We start from the raw sequence: 11,564 nt of genomic DNA, 5'->3' as shown, positions 1-11,564 counted from the left end.
GGCGGACGTCAGAAAAGAGATGAATGATAGTACTAGGTCAACGGAACAAAAATTGGACAAAATGGAACAAAAAATGGACGACAATGTTAGAATGATTTCGGAAATGACAGGGAAAATCAATGACCTAGTGGTTAAAAACCTTGAAATTACCAAGTCTGTACAAGATCTAAAAGGGAAAACAATTGGATTGGAGGAGGGGGTAAGGAAAATTCAAAAAGAAAATCGAGAGAGAAAAGGAGAGATTGACAAAATTAAAAAAGAGATTACCGATATGAAGGAAACCCATGAAGCGGTTCTCGATGCAATCTCGATGATAGAAATGCATCGTCGGGAGAAAACCTTGAGATTCAGATCTATACCAGAGGAACCGGACGAAATTATACAGCGGAAACTGTCAGTAGAATTAGCCAAATGGTTGGGGATGGACGAGAGAGAGATGGAGGGTAAAATAGAAAGGGCGTTTAGAATCAAATCAAGAATTGCAAGAGAAAATAACTGGCCCGGAGACTGTTTGGTTACATTTAATAATATGGAAATTAGGGATAGAGTATTGCAAACGTGTAGTAAGAAAAGACTTAGAATACAAGAGACAGATGTAATCATTCATAAGATTGTCCCCCCCAGGCTCCTGAGAAAAAGAGACAAGTTCAAGCCTTTGGTTGAGGTTCTCAGGAAAAAATCAATAGTGCATAAATGGGAATTTCCGGAGGGAATTTCCTTCTTTTTTAAAGGAAAGAGAAGGAAGTTTGCCACTTGGCCCGAGGCGGACAGATTTTGGCGGACATACAGGGAGGAATTAGGTGGTAAGAGACAGCCGGGGGGAGGGCCAGAGGAGCCAAAAAAGCCACTGGAAGAGGAGGAGTCTTGAGTGAAATCTAGACCAAGTTAAGTTTAATTTGGTCTATCTGCGGGGTCGACACCGCAGCGACAGAATATAATCTGAGACAATTTTTCAATCTTAAATAGTTTTTTTTCTTTTATTCTCTTTTTATCGGGAAAAATCGACAAAACATACAAATAAATAAATAAAGAAATAACGGAATACTTATTAAAAGGTTAAATGGAGTTAAAGATTCTTACTTGGAATACTAACGGTTTGAACGAGAAAAAAAAAAGAAACAGGGTAGAGCATATACTCAGTAAGTATAAATTAGATTTGATCTGCCTACAGGAGACTCATATACAAAAACAACACATTAGAGTACTATCCAGTAAAAGATTGGGACTTGATTTTGTGTCTTCAGGTAATTCTAAGAGGAATGGAGTGGTAATCTATGCAAAATCATATCTGGAACCTAGGTTGATTTACACAGATTCGCAAGGAAGGGTGGTGATTGTAGAAATATCTGTAAGGGGGGAGAAAATTAAAGTAATTGGTTTCTATGCGCCAAACGAGAAAAAAAGTGAGTTCTACCAAAAATTAGGTAAGGAACTAGAAAGTTATATAGGGGAAAAAATCATCCTTTTAGGAGACCAGAATGGGGTGGTGAGCCCAGAAATGGATAGATCAGGAAGGATAACAAAAAAAAAGCAAAGGAAGCTACCAACAACCTTTTTTCAATTAATGGACTTATTAACACTTCAAGATGCATGGAGACTTAAAAATCCGTTAACTAAAGATTACACTTTCTTCTCCTACCCCAATAATTCAGCAGGGAGGATCGATGCAATCTGGTTAACAAAGGATCTGACAACTAAGATAAGCAAAGCAGAAATACATCCTAGGACAATATCGGACCACAATGCGGTACAACTAAATTTGAGATGGGGAGAAAAAAGAATGAAAAGGTGGAGATTAAACGAATCATTAATCAGGGATGAAAAAATAATCGAAAAGGCAAAACAGACTCTAAAAGAATTTTTTGAATTTAATTTGAATAAGGGCACAGACTTAAATATAGTTTGGGATACCAGCAAGGCTTTTTTGAGAGGTTTTTTTATCCAACAAAGCATAATACAAAAGAAACTTAAAGATAAGAAACAGCAAGAGATACTAGAGAGCATTAGGAAAAAGGAGAAGGAATTATGTAAGACACCGGACAATGCAGAGATCAAGAGGGACATTAAAATTCTACACTCACAATACGCAATGATAGTTAACGAAGAGCTGGAGTGGAAATTAAGATATTTAAAGCAAAAAAATTTCGAACAAGCTAACAAACCAGGGAGGTTGCTCGCCTGGCAACTAAAAAAACGAGAGGCAGAGAAAATTATAAATAGAATTAACGTAGATGGGGAAATAATAACTGACCCGAAGGAGATAGAAAAAAGGTTTGAAAATTTCTACAGAAAACTTTATAGTGAGGGAAATGAGACCAGAATGGAGATAAAGGATTATTTAAAACAAAACTGCCTCCCAAAGATTTCTAAAGAACAAAGAGAGAGTTTAAACACCCCGATAACATCTGATGAACTCCAAGTTGCGATTAAGGAAGCAAAACCAGGAAAGACCCCGGGACCGGATGGTCTATCGGCATTATACTATAAAAAACTTGAGGTCATCCTTTCGGAACCCCTAAAAAACGTCATGAATAATATATTGAGAGAGGGAGTAATGCCAGAATCATGGAGACACAGTTACATAACCCTTATCCCCAAGCAAGGAGGAGATCTGGAAATGATGAATAACTACAGACCGATTGCCCTGTTGAATAATGATTATAAACTGTTTGCTAAGATCTTAGCAGAAAGATCAAAAAAAATACTCCAGTCAATTATCCACGAGAACCAAGCTGGTTTTTTACCAGGGAGGCATATTTACTCTAATACAAGAAACATCATAAACTTACTGGAATACTTAGAGTTAAGAACGGAGAAACAGGCAGCCTTTATGGCTGTCGATGCTGAAAAAGCCTTCGACAGGGTGTCGTGGAGGTTTATGTTGGAGTTACTAGACCACATGGATTTTGGCGAAAGATATATAAAGGGGATTGAGGCGATATATTGTAAGCAGAAAGCAAAAATTATAATAAATGGCAACACTTCACAAGAATGCGAGATTAAAAAGGGGGTAAGGCAAGGATGCCCACTATCACCCTTATTATTTATTTTAACATTAGAAATTCTGTGTAAAAGAATAAGGGAAGAAAAAGATATAAAAGGTATAACGCTGGGGGAGAGAAGCTTCAAGCTTAGGGCCTTCGCAGATGATATAATAATAACCACAGAGCAACCATGCGAAAGCTTAGGAAAAACTCTGGAAATAATTCAAGAATACGGCAGGGTTTCAGGCTTTAGGCTAAATTTGGAAAAGACTAAATTACTGGTTAAAAATCTATCTGCGGTCCAGAAAGAAGAACTGGTGAGGGCAACACAAATTAAAATCTATCCTAGGATAAAATATTTAGGACTATACATAACACCGAAGAATATAAACCTATATAAGGATAATTACTCCAAGTGTTGGGACGAAATCAAGAGACAAATGGAGACATGGAACAGGCTAAATCTTTCTTTGCTAGGTCGTATTGCGGTATTGAAGATGAACGTTTTGCCAAAGTTATTGTTTCTGTTCCAGACGATGCCAATTATGAGTAAAACCAGCAATATTGATAAGTGGCAAAAAGAGATATCTAAATTTGTGTGGGGAGGCAAAAGGCCTAGAATCAAACATAAGATATTAATAAAACCAATTGATGAAGGTGGTTTTGGCTTACCGGACTTCAAGTTATATTATGAAGCCGCTTGTTGTCTTTGGTTAAGAGATTGGTGCTTGCTACATAATTGGGAAATCTTAGACTTGGAAGGATACGATCTGCGCTTCGGCTGGCACGCATACTTATACTATGGCAAAACTAAAGTACACAGAGGATTTACCAACCATATTATAAGGAATGCAATTTATAATGTTTGGAACAAATATAAAAGACATTTTGAAATGAAAACTCCAAGGTGGATTTCTCCCCTGGAGGCCATAGCATTTAAAAGGAAAAATAATGAAATGAGAGAATGGATTACATATAACATACTACTAAAGGAGAGAGAAGGAAACCTGGAGTTGAAAAGTTACGAGGAAATTAGAACTTACCTTACGAGTTGGTTGGACTACTTCCAGATCAATGAAAGGTTCAAACAAGACAGTATTACGGGGTTTGGTAAGGAAAATTCTAGATTTGAAAAAGAAGTTTTACATAACAAGAACAAGCTGATCTCACGTATTTATAAGATCCTGTTGAATTGGGAAGTGATGGACGAGATGATAACAGATTCCATGACTAAATGGGCACAGGATCTGGGGTACCCAATTAATATAGAAGAATGGGAAAAGCTATGGCAGGTCACCTTAAAATTTACGGTAAATAATAACATTAGAGAGAATATGTTAAAGATGGCGCATAGGTGGTACCTCACACCCGCTAAACTCTCCAAAATGTATAAAAGCCTCGCAAATGTTTGCTGGAGATGTGGTGCAGAAAATGGAGATCTGATGCATATGTGGTGGAGGTGCCCAAAAATTAAAACGTTTTGGGGACAGGTGTATGAAGAAATGAAAAAGATGATGGCAGTTTCTTTTGTCAAAAAACCGGGAATTTTCTTACTTAGTATGGTTGGCAAGGAGATACCAAGTAAACAAAAAGAAGTTTTTCTGTATGCGACCGCAGCGGCCAGAATGGTAGTCGCAAGGTGCTGGAAAGATCGAGAAGCACCCAGAGTCACTGATTGGCAGGTCAAACTGCAAGAATTTGCGGAGATGGCCTTATTAACAAACAATTTAAGAGATAATACCAAACAGGATTTTGTAGGCAAATGGGAAGTCTATAAAAGATACATGCTGAAATATAATAAGAGTTTTCTTACCATGCCAGCATTCGAGGGATGAATGGTACAGAAAGAGATTGTAGAAAAAATGAGGAGCAAGGATATATTTAAGAATGTATCTAAAAGGTGGTATAAGAGAGAGCAAGGGATTGAAAGCATTCATATAAATTTTTGTTCAAGCGAAGGGGTTTGTCAGGAAGTCGTAAACTATGTGGGGAGATATTTGGTTTTTATTATTTAATTTCTTTTTTTTCTTTTTTTCTTTTTTCTTTTTTTTCCTTTTTTCTTTTTATTATTATTATTTTTTTTATTATTTTTTTTAAATTTTTTTTTTTTAACTATTTTTCTTTTTATCTTTTTTATATTATTATTATCTATCGATTCACTATTTTGGCAGTGTTCAATAGGTGATACAGTAAGAAGCTACAGTGTAAAGCATGACACGGATTAATATATCGGTATTGTAAATAACTTTATTATTAATGTAAGGCACTTTCGTTGTTTTCTCTTTTTTCTTTCTCTCTTCTTCTCTTTCTTTGTCCACGATTGTTGCTTGTTGTATTTGAGATGCTGGAACTTTGTATGTGGAAACTTTAAAATATGCAAATAATCAATAAATAAATATGGGAAAAAAAATAAAATAAATAAATATATATTATGACCATATGTAGTTCCACATGATGAAACCACTTAAATCACAGCACCTTCATAGTGACTGGAATAAAACTGAGCAGACACTCCACATGTGATTAGGAACACTGCTTTATTAGGGTCCCCAATCACATGAGATGTTCTCATATTGAAGTGAATGCAAGAACAAGCCCATCACAAATCTTTCCTACTCAACACTGGGGAAGACATGGACTGATAGAGGAGCATGTGTGTGTGGCTGTTGGGGATTATGCTTGCATGTGTGCACCCTGGGTCTCCCTCCCCATCCACAGATACACGCTTAACATTTTGCTGTTAATGGCTACTGATCATGGTGGCTCGGTGTGTACTACTCTAGTAGCAGAAGCAGTATGCTTCTGAACGCCAGTTGCTGGGGAACATGAATGGGAAGAGTACTGTTACTCTGAACTCATGTCCTGCTTGTGGGCTTCTCATAGGCATCTAGTTGGCCACTGTGACAACTGGATACTGGACTAGATTCCCCCCCTTCTCTAATCCATTGGAGCGTCTTTTCTGTTCTTAAAGCCAAGTGTTAAGAGTCCCAGTGTCTTTTTTGTTGGAAAAGTGATGGAAGAGAAAGAAGTGCTTAAGGAGAAGACTTGTGTGAGAAAATAAACAAGTGCAGTTTTTTCCTGTAGAGGAAGTTGGGTTGAGGGAATCCAGATTGGGAGGTTTTGGAAATAGGTACATTAATTTTAGGACAGTGATCATTTTTGAACATGGCTATTTTGTCTGAGAGGGTGAAGTTGGTATTGTTCCATTTCCTCAAGTCAATTTCCCATGGATTTTTGTATATTATTTTCACTAATATCTTATTTATTCACAGTTATATGCACTTTTGTAAACATTGGTTGGAAAACTGCATTGCAAAAATTTGGAAAAGGGTAAATTTCAAAGGACAGCTGTGTTTCAGTTCATCTTTGGTTTTGGAAGTGCAAAATGCAGTCTGAATCAAATTTTCCCTCCATCCCTGATTCTGACCAACAGTACTCAGTCAGTCCCCTATCTTTTTTTCCTTTCCTTTTGGCAGAAGAAGTGGTGACTGAATCAACCTTATTTTGCAACATGTAAATAAGCCTGTTGCGAAATTCACCTGGAGGCCTTTCCCTATTAACTGACTATGGGCTCCAATTCACATTCAGATTTTAGTATATGTGAATTGTTTCTTAGGTAACATTTGACATAGCCTGTGAATTGGTTGAACCAGACACACCATTAATCTCCCCAGAAGTTATATTGAAAGTTATTTCAGTCAAGGTTATTGTGGTGAACTAGATGAAGTCAAACTTGCTGGAGCAAATTGAATAATGCTGGCAGTTTGAACTGAGCTGAGGAAGAATACAATCTCCTGCCCCCAGCCTGGAGAGGGAGAGATTTGGAATCCTTGCGTACTCAGTGTTCTGGATAAATAGAAATAGCATTTGTCACATAGGGTTATCCAGAAGCGAGTAGCTCTTCACCACTCGCCCATGACTGCATCTGTAGCTTGATTCTCAGGGAGAATTACCGGTAATAGGATGTTTCAAATAAGAGCCTGAGGAGAAGCAGAGGCTTTAGCTGCTAGGTGCCACTATCAATGCCCCAACCCCACATGAATTCACACTTCCTCTGAGGTGACCCGGAAGCCCACCAGCCTCTCTCTCTCTTTTCCACAACAATTAAGAGACAGTGACGTGTCCAACTCTACTTAGCAAATGAATACAGCCAGTTCTTTCTTTGGATGACTGCCCCCATTCTTCACAAGTACAAGTTAAAACCCTGTGCATTTACTGCAGCCATGACTGAAGAATAACTGAGCACTGGAGTCTTATTTAGAGAAGTTTTTAACCTGTGATATTTTAATGTATTTTAATATCTGTTGGAGGCCGCCCAGAGTGGCTGGGGGGACCCAGCCAGATGGGCGGGGTGCAAATAAATAATAATATTAATAACTTATCAATTAATATATGTCATTAAATATTATATAATTTCATTTATTATATAACAAATTCTTATATTTCCTTATACTGCTCTTTCTTTAGCAAGCTCAGAGTAGCTTTCTTGGGGGAATCCCAGTGGTCTTATTACCAGACACTGCTTTGATCCATCATTCCCATGCTCAGTTAGGTCCTTCTACAGCAATGAGAGAGAGAGAAAAGGTCTGTGTAGAAGAAATGCAGATAAATTCAGTAACAGTTATTTCCATTTGTCCTATCCCCCTGTTTCCTTTCTCTGTGTTCATTTTCTTCTTCCTTGCTTCCTTCCTTCTGGCCGAGAACGTGCTGGCCATGAAAGCTGAGAGCCGTGGGACAGTCTCGCCTCCAGATGGATCATTTGCTTAAGTTGACCGTAAAATTGTGTCTGCTCCAGTGCCGCCATAGTGGCGCTGGAGGGAGCCTAGCCCATTCCAGCTGTTTGGCACAGTGGGTGGAGAGGGCATGCGGGATGCCAAGTTAGGACTCCCTAGAGGGTAGGCATGGTTCAAATGCCTCCCTTTCAGGCTGTGGCATGAATATTGCCTCTGAGAAGAGCAACTGGTGGTATCTCAGCCTGAAGAGGAGTCCCTGCTGCTTTGACATCATTGCCGTTTGGAGAATTCCTTCATTCATATAGTGGATGTTGTTCTGTGGTGGGAGCCAAGAACTCTGGACAGATGCCAAGGCCTACCAGCTGGTCCCCACTTGCAGTCCCGGCCCCAGTTTGTCTGCAGTCAGCCCAGGGCTTCTCCTAGAAACAGCTTCTGCAAGTTGGATGGAAGAATAAATGCTTGTTTAGAGCACCAAGGTGGTCTAGCCCCAGTTAACATGTTAGTAGCTTTGTGCCAATTTGCTTTGCAAAACCAACCAACCAGGATAAATAGTTCTTAAAGCCAGGCTTTATGTGGCATTCCATTCTGTTTATTTTTTAACTGTATGCGCCTTTAAAACTTGTTTGGTTTTGTAATGGCTATTGGTGATAAAGTAAATTGATTAACTGCATAGTCTAAGGGATGATTTACTACTGAACAGGGATGCCAACAGGATTTTCAGGGGCCAGGATACTGTGTGGGGATTCAGCCCTCTGCTGCACATGCAAAAGAAGACACATATGAGAACATAATTTGAAGATCATATGCAGATTTGTACCCTTTTTTTGCAGGTTGGTCTGAAACATATCAGGGATCACACACAGAAATAAGAGATCTGATGGACAAAATATCAATAGGGGAAGCTTTCCCCATAACTGTAGTTCCATACCAGTAAAAGTTTGCTCTGTTTAATATCCCTCTGCAACATAGCTGATAAAGACATAAGAGAACTGCTCTCCTGCACAGCCAGCCCCAAACCATGCAAATAAATCAAGTTTCATGTGTTGTAAATTAGTTATCTCATTGTAGGTCTTTTGTCTGCTGATTTTAGGATAGCAAAACTGCATTCAGCGCAAGCTCAACCTAGTACTGCAGATGGAGGGAGTCAAAAGCGATTTAAGATTTAGGCAATTCCGTTCAGATGCTCATGACTGGATAGCAGGATTTAAATAGGGGGGTAAGCAAGCAGAGTATTAATTTGTTGTGGTTATTTATTCATAATAATGACACCAACAAAAAAATATATTCTTGAGCAATCAGGATTTGAAATCCCTACTCAGCCATGAAGCTCATTTTGTGTCCATGAACCAGACACTGTCTCTTAGAATAACCCACCTCACAGGAGAAACATGTACCACCGTCAAGTGAGCTAACTTAGGACTGAGGTAATACAATTGAAGTGGTCCTCTCTGGCTGCACCTAGAGAGTACATCATCCCCCTTGGCCCCAGTTGGAGCTGGAGATGCAGCCTGTTATATAAACAACATGTGAAAATGGTGAGCTATCTGTGTCGTTAAGCTATTTCAGCAGCTAAATGTCTGTTTTGTTTACTATTGTTGTGGATGAACTACAGAGAGGTCCAAGACCAGAGGGGGAAAGAGCCAAAGGCAAATGGTGGGTGTTTCTTGACCTGAAGTTGGACCAGTTTATTGAATCCCCCAAGGCAAAGGAAGGTAGTTATTATTTAAAGTTGATCCCTAGATGGCAGCAAGAACACAGCTTTACTTCTCTTGTGCCTCCAACAAAACATATTTAGGTGGTGTATTTTACTCAGTCTATGCAGGAGAAGGTACCATTGATAGGTTGTATTGAATAAATTTCCCTTCAAATTAGCCCTAATTGGTGCTGATGGTATAGATTTGAACAACTATTCCTACTCAGTTTGCTGCATTGTTAAGATTATATTTTATCAGCTCCCTTCCCCATTTCCTTTTATATGTTGGTTGTAATTGTTCTCTTTTCAGTGCAGACAGAATTAGATACATTTTGTATTGTTTATTTCTGGTTGACTTGTAACAAATGGAGTTTTCAAATGGAGTTCCAAGGCATGGTGTTCCATGTTTTATTAATAATAGTTTGATTATGTGTCTTAGTTGAAAAAACCATAAACAAACTGAGGACATTTTTTGATTTACTAGAGTTAGTGCTTGATTATAAGAGATAATGTTGTGGGATAACCAGGCTCATATAACCAACAACACTTAAGTCTAATTATTGCATGAAGGGGTTAATACCATAAACTATCCTGCCAAACTTAACTACAGGTATGCCCACTTCCTCTCACCTTGGGAAGAACTATGTAATCAAGCCTTTGTTCTCTCCCAGTCTACTTGAGAAGCTCAGTGAGTGAAGAGGTTTGAACTGGTTGCTCCAGTTCAGATTGCATGGCTCTCACAAGCCGCTCTTACGTTCCTATACCAGTAATTTTGGAACTTTCACCACTTTGCAACTAAGCCAAGTTTTATTGCCTGTGCAACTTTCTGAAGCACACAGATCTGACCTTTGAAGAGTTTGTAAGTGGTCTTTTTCTGTGCCAGGGGAAGAGGGAAACTTTGGAAGGAACTTCAATTTTAAAGGTCTACCTATATTTCCATGCTTTGCTATGTGTTTTGTGATTTTAAATCTCTGCTGGGGTACTCACAACAAAGAGTACTAGCCCCAAACCTGGATCCGATCCTGGGAATTCTCTCATATTATATATGAATATATTGAATGATAGATCAAATAATTGATAATACATTGTGCTTAACTTCTTGTACATTCATGTTAAGAATGAAGTTAAAGGAGATATTCCAAGAGCTTTACCTTCTTCACTGCTTGCCAGACGCCACCTAAAGTGGAGGTGGGGCAAATAAGTTGAAAACCAAGTCTCTTCCCCCCCCCCTCCCTGCTTAGGCAGTATGATGCTACAGCATGCCATGAGTACTTTCACATGGACAGCTGAATAACAAAAACAAAACCCATAATATAAAACAGCTTTGAAAATACAGAGGATAAAAAGGCAGAAAAGGTCAGAGGGGTACAAATTAGCTAATGTTTCATGAGGTGCATGTGGAACTCACAGGCTACAGTAGCAGGTGAAAACCTTTATTCAAATTGACCTCAAATTAACTTGGCCCTCTTAGCCAGGGAAAGTATACTCATGCTAGATTTAAACAAGTTTGGGACTAGCTCAAACAATCTGGAAATGACAAACAAACTGAAGTGCTTGGAAATCTCTTTTTTCATAAAAGAAATGCTGTAAAATAAATCAGATAGCCTTGTAAAACAACACCAATATAGGTCCAGAAAGAATTACCTTAGATATTTTGGGTTGTAGACAACTTATTTCTACTCGGAGTAGACCAGTAGAAATTAATGGACCTCAGCTAGTCAGATCCACTCATTTCAATTGGTCTATTCAGATCCACTCATTTCAGTTTGGTCTACTACTCCATATGAATAGCATTGGATACAACCCTATGGTAGGTAGGCATATAAATAGGGTTCCTGTGTAAAGCATTATAAGGCTAGAAACCTTGATCAACAGCTTATGGAGAAGTAAATTGAAAAAGTGGTAAAAGGGAACAATGTGAGAAGTCTTACATCTAGTAGCACTACACAGATTGTTGTGGTTTCATTTTTGTTTGTTTGTTTGGTTTGTCTTTGTAATGATTTGTTACTCTTTAATTGAATGGTGACATATTGGCTGTATATATATTTAGGGATCCCCCGGTGACTTACCGGTATGTACTGAGCATTGATCCTGATTTTCTTCCTTGGAGGCTTTTAAGCAGAGGTTGGATGGTGATCTGTCATGTATGATCTA

Source organism: Lacerta agilis, chromosome 1 (assembly GCF_009819535.1).
Source record: "Lacerta agilis isolate rLacAgi1 chromosome 1, rLacAgi1.pri, whole genome shotgun sequence".
In the NCBI taxonomy this organism is placed as follows: domain Eukaryota; kingdom Metazoa; phylum Chordata; class Lepidosauria; order Squamata; family Lacertidae; genus Lacerta; species Lacerta agilis.
This window is presented reverse-complemented; position numbering follows the sequence as displayed.